This window comes from Mixophyes fleayi, chromosome 4 (genome assembly GCF_038048845.1).
Source record: "Mixophyes fleayi isolate aMixFle1 chromosome 4, aMixFle1.hap1, whole genome shotgun sequence".
NCBI classification, from domain to species: Eukaryota; Metazoa; Chordata; class Amphibia; order Anura; family Limnodynastidae; genus Mixophyes; species Mixophyes fleayi.
The window spans coordinates 23,609,767-23,621,448 of NC_134405.1; positions in this window are offsets into that span (position 1 = coordinate 23,609,767).

The window sequence follows — 11,682 nt, forward strand, 5'->3', positions numbered from 1 at the left end:
AGATCTTCCATTCTGTAGCCTGCTAAGCTGCTGGAATATTTTGGTCATCTGACTCCTGGGTGTAAAATTATCAAGCTGAAAGTTTTCCGGCGGGTTTGAAAAGTTGAGATGTTGCCTATAGCAACCAATCAGATTCTAGCTATCATTTTGTAGAATGTACTAAATGTATGATAGCTAGAATCTGATTGGTTTTTCAAACCCACAAGAAAACTCTCAACTTGATACATTTCCCCCCTGGTATCCTGTATCTGTGACTGTTCTACAGGTCCTGATATCCAGTGTCATATGTTTCTCTGCTAATCCTGATATCCTGTATCTGTGTCTATTTATCAGTTCCTGGTAACCAGCATAATATGCTTCTCAGTTAATCCTGGTATCCAGGTATCCTGTATTCATGCCTAATCATCATCATTTGTTCCTATTCTACTGATCCTGGTGTCTAGCATTAATTGCTTCTCAGCTAATCCTGATATTCTGGAATTGAGTATCCATTCCTATTCAGAAGATCCTGGTATCACATGCTGTCTGCTTCTCAGCTTAAATAATATACAAAACATACAGCGTTGAGAGGAGAATACACAAGGTATATATCAATTGATAGATATAAATGAAATATCCAAGGCAATTGTATAAAATTCCAATTTATTATCTCATAAAAAACATGTGTGAATCCTCTATAAAGGATATGAGTATCCATAATTATAAATGCATAAAATCGCAAAAGTGGTACGCCACTAAATATGCAATAATAATTTTATAGGTACTGCAATATGAATAACTAATTTGTGAATCAATATAAAAACTTCATAAATCCACATTGCTGTCCATATAGATTGCCGTTTTATTAGCCGTACTTTCGACTTACAAACAAACGTTAGATCGATATTAGCCTATTATACGGATGGCGTTCTGGGCGGAGTTCTGAGCTTAGTCCAAGAGCATGATGAATGATGAGGAGTTTTTGCATTTTGCATCAAAAAAATTAAAAAGGTCTGGAGAGAGAGGATCCCAATTGGGCTGGATTCTGGGGACTCTGATGGTTTAGTTTTACTGGAGAATCTGTGGTAAGAAATTAATGTAGAGGATGTTGATATTCAGGAAAGACCCATATTTCTGAATTTTATCCGGTCAATCAAAAAAGTTTCCCTATTCAGGTGTTGTATCAGAACACTTTGAAAGATTTCATGGCCCTATGTAATAATGGTGTTAATGGTGGTAAGAAGTAGAGATGTTCACTGACCCCCGTGTTCTGGTTTTGGTTTTGGATATGGATTAACTCTGTGTTTTGGTTTTGGCAAAACCGCCCTTGCGTGTTTTGGTTTTGATTTTGGCTTTGGATGCTGATTTTTTTCTAAAATCACTATTTTTTTTTTCTAAAATCACATATTTTTGCTTCCCCCCTCTACATTATTATTAACCTCAATAACACTACTTTCAAGTCATTTTCAGTCAATTTTGACCATCTCATATATCACAATATTATTTTCATACACTTTCAAACAAAGCCTGCAGCGATCTGGCTGGATGCTAAGCGACAGAGCAATGACTCAAACACACGGCAGTTTCTAGCACATCTAGGAAACATTGCCCCACAGCAGTGTCAGTAAAGCAAAGTAGTGCAAGATGGAATTGTCCTTGGATCATGACATCAGTTATGGTTCATTTGATCGCTCCACCCGTTCCTTGGATTACTGTGGTAATTCTACATCTAATACATGTCGACGAGCGCCACGTGCTACCCCTCCTCTTTCTTTTCTACCTATGATGCTTCCCAACTGCACTAGAGACCGCATGAACTGTGCTACACCTTCTGTGTCCCTCTGAGATATGGCACTGGATCGCCATGGAGGGCGGTACATATAGAATCCAAAACTCACTAGTTCCGAGATCCGACAACGTAACGATGACTTTTTGCCTCGTTTTCAATTCCGAGGGTGCGCGAAAGCATCAAGCCACCTCGGCTCGGTGCTCGGATCTGCTAAGTTCAGGTGTGTTCTCTGGGAACCGAGCCTGAACATCTCTAGTAAGAAGACTGTGTAGAAAAAGAACCTGTCCAGATTAGAGAGGAAACCCTCAGAGACTTGCAGGAGGACTCCTCCCTTATTATCAAACAAGCAGATAAGGGGGAAGTCGTAATAGATAAATCGGATTATGTTAAGGAGTCAATGAGACAGTTACAAGATTCCGTTTTTTTTTTTGTGCATTAAAAAGTGATCCCACCAAATTATTCCAGGAACAGTTGAAATCTCTTTTGGATAGTGCTTTGGTCGAGGGTGTCATTACAAATGTTGAGGATGAAGAGGCTTTGAGAAAGTCCATAAAAGGGAGGACGAAACGCGTTGCTGTTCAGTGTTACCTGGCCTGCAATACATATGATCCACTGCTTCCAGTCCTATTGATGTTGCCTTAGCCCACACTATTGGACACGATCTGTTATTTTGCTAGGAACGTTTATTGCGGAAGAAAGTTGTTACCCGGACTATAAAAGAGGTGCGCACCTGTCTTCTACATTAGAGCCTATCCACTGGAGATAACTGGGACAGAAGAGACAAGCTGGGACTGGACGAAACACCGTAAGGTGCTACTGGAGACTGTAAGTACAAGTTTGTTTGCTAAAACCCCTAATCATTCATCATGCTCTTGGACTAAGCTCAGAACTCTGCCCAGTATTCCATCTGTATAATAGGCTAATATCAATCTGACGTTTGTTTGTAAGCTGAAAATAGGGGTACTAAAATGGCAATCTATATGGATAACAATGTGGTCTTATGAAGTATGTATATTGATTCACTTATTAGTTATTCATATTGCAGTCACGGTCAGAATATTATTGCATATATAGTGGGGTACCACTTTTGCGATTTTATGCATTTTTAAATGTGGATACTCATATCCTATAGAGGTTTCACACATGTTTTTTATGAGATACAATTGCCTTGGATATTTCATTTATATCTATCAATTAGTATATAGTCTAATCAATTGATATACACCTTGAATCTTCTCCTCTCAGCACTGAATATTTTTTATATTATTTAGTATCATATTAATAAGGGGACTCAAACACTATCCTCTATACGGCTGCGGCAGAGGTTTAATGATTTGTTAATATATTTAACTAGTGCCAGGTGATACTGTTTTGTTTTTGGTTGCTTCTCAGCTTAACCTGGTAACCTGCTCTCCAGTATCCATCCATATTCTGGCCATTCCTTGTCAGTTATAACATCTTCTCATGTCTGTCTCACCTGGTAGCCTTCCGGAGGACCGTGAGGTGAAGCAGCGAAGTCCAAACCTGCAGAGGTCCATGGCAATAACATTTATCATGTTAGGCTCCGCGCTTCTGTGGTAGGTGGAGTCAAACCACCACATGCCCCACTTGGCCCACGGTGCCAGGGCAGCCATGAGTATGCTGGTGCTTGTAGTACTACAACAGCACCAGCATACCCATATTCATAACAGCATGCCAAAACAGTTAATGGCAGCCTGGGCATGCAGACATCTCTAGTTCACCATGGACAAAATGGTTTGTTTTTACTGTTAGGTTGGTTTATTTTTGCTTTTAAGTTTTTATTGTTACCCCACAGTCACAGCCCAGGGGTGTGGGAAGAGCCTTAGTAATTTCAGCAAGGGGCTGGGTACCCCCAGGGGGTTCCGTATATTTTTTAATGGACCCCATCTCCCTAGGGTTTCCAGCACCATGCTGACCAGCCTTGGCCTGGATTATCATTACGACAGAGGGATAACACGCCACATGCTCCCTACTGTAGTGCCACCAGCCAAGACTGGCAAATTCTAGTGCTGGTACTAGTAAAATCGAGGAAAGACCACGCTTTTTGTCCCCCAATTTTGTTAGTACCATCCTCACCTCGCAGCGCTAGGGTTGGTTAAGCTGATTGGGGAGAGTGGGAGGGGGCACACTTGTTTTTTTTACATACTTCAAATTTATTTTTATTTTTTTACTGTATTGCCAGAGGTAGTGTTATTTACTGCTGTTTAATTTATTTATTTCTAATGTAGTGCCAACCTTAGCGACATTGCAGCTTTTAACCTAATGCATTACATCGACATTGTGACATTACAACCTGCCAACAGTCACATTGTCATCATTTTAACTGTGGTGACATAATTAATATGTAGACATTCTGACTGTCAACCTTAAAAATTCTGATTGTCAGTAAGATGTCAATATTCTGAATATAGACATATTGATTCTGCTGTTTCAACCAAATCCTCTTCCTTGTACCATTTTGGAAGGTATTAACTACCGCATGCTGAAAACACCCAATATTACCTGTATTTTGGAGATGCTCTGAACAAGTCATCTAGCCATCACAAATTGGCCCTTATCAAAGTTGCTGAAATCCATGCGCTTCTCCATTTTTCCTGTTTCCAACACATCAACTTCAAGAACTGACTAATATATCCCACCCCTTGACAGGTGCCATTGTAATGAAAAAATCAATGCTATTCACTTCACTTGTCAGTGGCTTTAATGTTGTGATGTTGTATAATCCTGAAGATTGCTGGAAACTCACTAAATCAGAGCTGGTTAGGAGATGACAGACACAGAATGATGAGACAATACAAACAACATTGGATTCAACATTACTTGTGCAGCTAAGCATCAGGTGCTGAAGTACAAACGTCCTATGTTCTGTTTATAGCATAACAATGAAATGCATTGTTATCATGTCATCAGATGGCACTGTGCACTGTATATTTGTTATCACATCAACATCTATCAATCATCATGGGCAGCATGGTGGCCGAGTGTTTAGCCCTTCTGCCTCACAGTGTTGGGGTCATTAGTTTGATTCCTGACCAGGGGCCTGATTCATTAAGGAGAGTAAAGCAAAATAATAATGCATAACTTTTCACATGGGCAACACCATGTTGTATTGGAGGGGGAGATGAATTTAAATTGTGGGGATGGATTTATAATTGGGTTAGGGCATGCCCTAGATCAACTTCAAATGTCAATGTAAAAATAAAGCTATCAAGTAGTATGTGTCCTACATGAAAAAACAGCCAGTATTTTCCTTATGTGCAAAATAATAAACTGGATTGCACCCCTTGCATTGTAACATGGTTTTGTCCAGGAGAAGACTTTTTTCCCTTCTTATTCTTAATGAATCAGGTCTCAGGTCCTTATCTCTGTGGAGTTTGTGTGTTCTCTGTGGGCTTCATCTGGGTGTTCCAGTTTTCTCCCACACTCCAAAAAGACATACTTGAAGGATAATTGACTGCTGTCAAAATTAACCCTAGTCTGTGTTTGGTAGACTGAAAGTTCCAATGGGGCAATGACTGACAGGAATGACAAATATTTTCTGTGCAACAGAGAATATTGTCATTTATTTATATGTATTAAAGAAATAAATGATGATGATGATATCTGTTTCACATATTTATAGTTTTAATACATTTCACTGGCCATATAATATGCCACTCATGACCTGGCATTCAATGTCTACAACTTTATAAATCCAATTCATAGTTTGGTGGACGATGCTATCTGTACAATGCAACTTATGTCGCTTCATGCAAAGTAGTGAAATAACAATCAGTAGATAGCATTTTAATCTGAAAATGTAAAACTTGTTAGTCCGAACAGCTGTACCTTATACAGAATGTATATATTTAAAAGAAAGATTTGTTTGTTTGTTTGTTTTTTGGTGAATATTTTCGACACCCCTGCACCTATCTGGATGAAATCAACGTAAAGTAGTCCAGTTGGATCCTGGCCAGGTTTTAGGGGGGTTAGGGTCCTAGTCGGACCTCCCGTTAGTGTACGCTGGGCAGAACTTCAACCCAGGGAGCCTGTTCTGAGCCTTCTACTGGATGGATTTGGACAAAAACTTCAAAGACTGGCATCATTGGATCCCAGAAGACCTGCCTGTGGGTTGAGGTCCCTGTCGTTCCCCCTATTGGTGTACGTTGGCCAGAACTTTGACCCAGGGAGCCTGTTCTGGGCCTTCCACTGTATGGATTTGGATGAAATTTAATATAAAAACAAAGATGACACTGGGCAGCCAGCTAGGTGTACTGAAAGAGCTGCTAAACTGCTAATTATTTTGAAAATGTTGACAGTTACATCTAACTTCAGCTAGTATATGTATAAATGTGCTTATATTTTGTCTGACAGCTGAACTTTGCATTAACTCTTCAAAACAGTTTTTTTTTTATTTATCCCAAACATGCTTTGTATGGAGTATATTAAATTTTATTGAGTATATCGCCAATCTGGCTATTTTGTTTTTTATCTACCCAGCTCCATTATATTTGTGATTGTAAATTGTAAAGTCCGTCTTTGCTTATAATGATAGATATTGTGTCACCTGAGACCTGATAAGGGAAACCAATACTACCAGCAGCTACAAGCTGGTGACCGCACTGGGGAGTTTTCATTTCCATATCAGTGATTGTCTGCATGATCTACATGTGATCTTGCCGTTACATATTTATAGCAGGGCCTATTTCCTCCATCTTCAAAGTGGTTTACAGGACAAATTTTTACGATGATCCTAACATGTATTTTACATCTTGAGAAATCAAACAAGGACTTGGATACATTCTATCAGGACAAAATCTTTCCCCCAACATGACTTTCATTCCATTTGTTCCATGTTGAAATATGGAGAATTTGGTGTTTTGCAAATAGTAGTTGATTGGTTGGTTGCAGTAGTGGTTGGATCCATTCATAAAATCAAATTACACTTTTATGTTTCAAATTTTATTTCACCACATAGAAAATGTGTTTTAAAATCAACATATAGGTCTTAAAATGTCAACAAATGATTTTTGTGTTGAAAGACCCTGAAGCAAGAGTTTAATGTGTGTTATGTGATGAATAAGACAACAGTCATTTAAAAAAAAAAAAAATTACATCTCACTTACTGGGGGCAATTTATAGAGCGGAATTCTTCTAATGCATGAATGTTATCTCCTGGACTGTACTGTACGTCGCTACTATCCCCCATTCCACATTCATCTGATCCTCTGCACAGATGTTTCGTCACTGCATTTTAATGACACGTGGTCCGTATAGCAATGATAACATCATTAATTAAACTTTTCCTTTTTACTCCTAGAACACTGCTCATTGAAACTTTGTGCATGTCTGAAATAACTAGTACAGCACACTTGCCAACTTTTTAAACTCTGTCCCCCAGGAGATCCCGGAGGACAGGTCATGTGACAAGTGTAAGGAGCCCGCTAAAAAGATAAATTTTGCGTCATTGAATAGAAATGTGCAATTAAGTCATTAAGCCCTGCTTCCAGAAGTTTCTGGGAGGTTGACTTCTCTTCCGAAATCCGGGAGACTCATGGAAATAGAGTAGGTAAGTATGTAGCACAGTTAAGTTGTGTACATACTGATGCAATCATAGTGCAGGTCACACCATAAACGACCATTCAGTCAGATTGTGCAACATTGTGTACGCTCCCAAGATCATGTTTTACATACCAAAGCACATCGCATGATCTGGCTTTATAAACTTCCTAAAAATCTCGATCAAAAATGAAACAATGTCGGGCAAATGTGGAAGTGTGTATGTACTCACTACCAGCAGTGTAGGCAGATCTCTATAGAGTGTGCAGAGTCACAATCTTTTCAGCAGATGGTCAGGAGAGATGAAGAACACAGACCTGGCAGTAAATCATGTAGATTTGTACACATGAATCTGCATGATCATCGGGACTTTCAGTCGTTGGTGAAATCATTGCAGAAATCGTATTTGCAGTAGTTTTCTGTAGTGTGTTTCACATTTCTCATCTTTAATTTACATTAGTCCATGTGCTTCCACTTTGAAATGCACGTAGATGGTGTCAAAGGAAAGAAGTGACAGAGAGTCCGATTACTGATCTAATTAGTTACCAAAGATGCTCTGTGAACACATAGTTACTCAATAAAAGCTAATTATTTACCCTGTTGAAGTTACTTAGGGTATCTTCTCTAACCAAACAAAATCTTATTTGTTAATTTGTGCAAAAAAAATCTGATTCATTAATGTGGCAGCTAGGAATGTCCCGATCTACCCATGTCCTGGCAGCTTCTCCCATTGTAATGAGCAAAACATTGCTCCCTTGCAATTATCTCCATCTTGTCACATTACCAAGTTGGAGCATAAAAAATTGCACAAAGGATAGGCACATGTGAAAAGATAAAATAACTGCACACTCAGTTGTATTTACTGTAGATAACCTTACACTCAATAACTTCATATGGGACCATGAATAAATGTATCATTTAAAAAAAACACTGTGTTATATACACAGCCCTGCCATCAAATCAGTACTGAGGTACATTTGCATATAAATAGATAATAGTTTAGGCAGTTAAGCTCTTTAATCTTGTCTAGAGAAGTGGGACAGCTTTTTTTGGTGATAGCACACAGCTTATGAGTCATATGCTTTTGGTATTTTAAAACCATTCCTGTGATTTTAAGGCTATAATTAGGCACAGTCTCTTATCCTGTATAACAATAGAAACCTTAAATGTCCTGTATTTATCCTGTCATCCATTTCAAACCTTTCACAAGTCCCACACCGCTGTCAGGTATACTAGTTAATCACAAACAGGGCAACTAATGAAACTAATTTATATGTTGTTTTTTTAGGAAGCAGGTTGTGTCAGGAGATTCCACTTTTAGATCTGCCTGAGCATCTATTTTACAGGTAATCTGACTGAAGAAAATCATCACACAGTCACATGTGCAGTCTAAAGTCTTTACCACAGAAGCCCAGACACACCCAAGAGTCCATTCTGCCAACAGTCAATTAACCTCCTAATATGTCTTTCAACTGTGGGAGGAAACCCACTCAAATATGGGAAGAACATATGGGGCCTGAGTCATTAAGGAGAGCAAAGCCTAAAGAAGAAGTAACTTTGCACCTTGGCAAAACCATGTTGCATTGAAAGGAGAGGTAGATTTAAAGTGTGATGGCAGATTTATAATTGGGATAGGACATGTTATAGATCAACTTTACATTTCAGTGTAAAAATAAAGCTATCAATTATTTGTGTGCTATATGAAAATGCAGTCAGTAGTTTCCTTATGTGCAAAATAATTAACTAATGTGCACCTCTTGCATTGTAACATGGTTTGCCCAGGCGAAAACTTACTCCATTTTTTGCATTGCTTTCCATAATGAATCCCATAATAGGAGCAGTAATGTATGTGTTGTACCTTAAATATTACATAGCCTAAATGCCACAGTCAGATATATGGTATACAATAGATATAAACATTTCTTTATCATAGAGCTTAATTGTTAGCCATTCACTTTAGTTTACTAGGTTTAGATTAAGTAAAAAAAATACTTACATTTTTCATACCTTAATGAATCAGATCCTTAGTATTAAAGAACAGACTGAGTAGACAATCTATCTCTGATTGAGATTATAACTGAGTATCACATGTTTGAAGTAACATTCAAAAACTTGTGCATGCAATAAGCTATGCCCTCCCGCTTGCTAAGATTCGCCAATATGGATTTCAGTGTGACTATTTTTTGTAGCTTTGAAAAAGCTATACTGCTTGCGATAGGGGTGCAATCTATATTCTGAAATATATTAAACTTCCCTGGTGTGGGGGTCTGATACAAAGTGGTGTTAATAGCGCTGGTTGTTATAGTTTAAGTCTGATGGTCCACTGGCAAAGTGTTAGACCAATACTGGATGTAACAACTTTGATACCTCCATCCATATCCAACTTTCCTCTTGAGCTGGATATCAATCACAATGAGGACCTTAATTAGATTAAATAAATTATACCTATATAAGTATTTTAAGCTCATATTTGAATCTCAGTCATCATCACCATCAACATAGTTATCATCACCCTCAAGTCGATGGTCATGCAAATGAGTTTCACACAGAAGAACATCTCTGGATTTACCAACTACCCTGGGTTTACATTTAGGGCTCACTTGACTGTGCTTACTCTCCTTCACTAACTAGCCTTTGTTAGTGTTTGTTATTAGATAAAAAATGACTTTATCCATCTATTGTTTTCACTCATATGTTGGCACACATATAGAGTCAAGTATATTGCAGTGAATAACACACCATGGAACAGTCAATGTATTTGCTGTCTTCTGCTGTCATCAACACCCAGTGTAGAATTGCCACTAAAACACATTTATGGGCTTAGAATAAACGGGATGTAAACAATCTGTCGAATTCTAATATTTATAATGATTTATTAAGAGGCTGTGCTGGATGTACAAGGTCAGAGAGATCCTAGAATTTGATGTGAGTATCATGTAAGATCAAATATTGGTGAACTATGCTACAGACCACTAAAGCTATTTAAGTACTTGAAAAACAACAATATTTTAGTGGCAAGACCTTGCAATATCCATATATTTGCTCCATGTATAGTTTTTACTACATTTTTAATTTTCTTTCCTTTTCTTTTCTTTTTGAGACACCAACGAATCTGCAGTTACTGGTTTTAAGGGTTAATCTAAAGAAAGCATGTTCAATATGATAGTAAATATATTTTAGATTTCAAATAATATCATCAAAGATCTACTTTTGATCACAATTCAAAACATACCTTCAAGAAAATGTCTAATACTGTTTTTCATTCTTTTATCTGTAATGTGTGATAATAGACCAGATTCAACTAGTAGAAAAATGTAAATAAATTAAAAAGACTCACTGAAAACTTGAGAGAAAAAAATGTTTTACTGAAGTCCATAACAATTACGCCTGTTTTAATACTGTTACAAATACCCGATTTCCAGACAACACAAGTGAATCCTTTTAAATACAGAGCAAAGTTTGCGTGGGCTGAAATCTTGATAAAACACCAAAACTAAACATGATGGTTGTTATGCTATCTGTAGAGTATGTAAGAATTATTAACATTGCTCCATCTTTACAATCAGGAATGCATAATGTCATTATGTTCTGCTGCTAAACCTCCTCATGAGATGTTTTCTGGAGTTCACGGTGGGGCGGAATAAAATGATATAACATTTTGGCATGAACATGCAACAGAGCATAGCCCAACTGGAGGACAGGATGGCAAAGATCTCCATGGCCACTGTGTACCTTCCACTGGTGGAGATATGAGCAGGGATGAAGGACAACCAGACACTGAGAAAGGCTATCATGCTGAAGGTAATGAATTTGGCCTCATTATAGCTGTCAGGAAGTTGCCTAACCAAGAAAGCAACTAGACAACTGATCAAAGCCAAGACACTGAGATAGCCTAAAGTACACCAAAATGCTGTGGTTGAGCCCTCATTACATTCAAGAATGAGGACACCAGTTGTGGGTTTGTATTTATATTCAGGGAAAGGTGGGAAAAGAGCAAGCCAAGTGACACAAATCAGGAACTGAAGGAAAGTTCCTAAGCTAATAACTTTACATGAGACATGAGGACCAGCCCATTTTTTTAAATCACTGTTTGGCCTAGTTGCCCTGAATGCAATTGTAACCATGATTGTTTTGGCTAAGATACATGAGACACAGAGGGAAAATATCATGCCAAAAGCAACCTGTCGTAAAAGACACTTCTCACGCTGAGGATAACCAATGAATGCCAAAGAGCACAAGAAGCATAGAGAAAGGCAGATCAGAAGAAGGCAACTGACGGTATAATTGTTGGCTCGCACAACAGGAGTGGCTTTATAAGAAATAAAAAGCCCTAAAATGGCTAAAGGTACAAATGA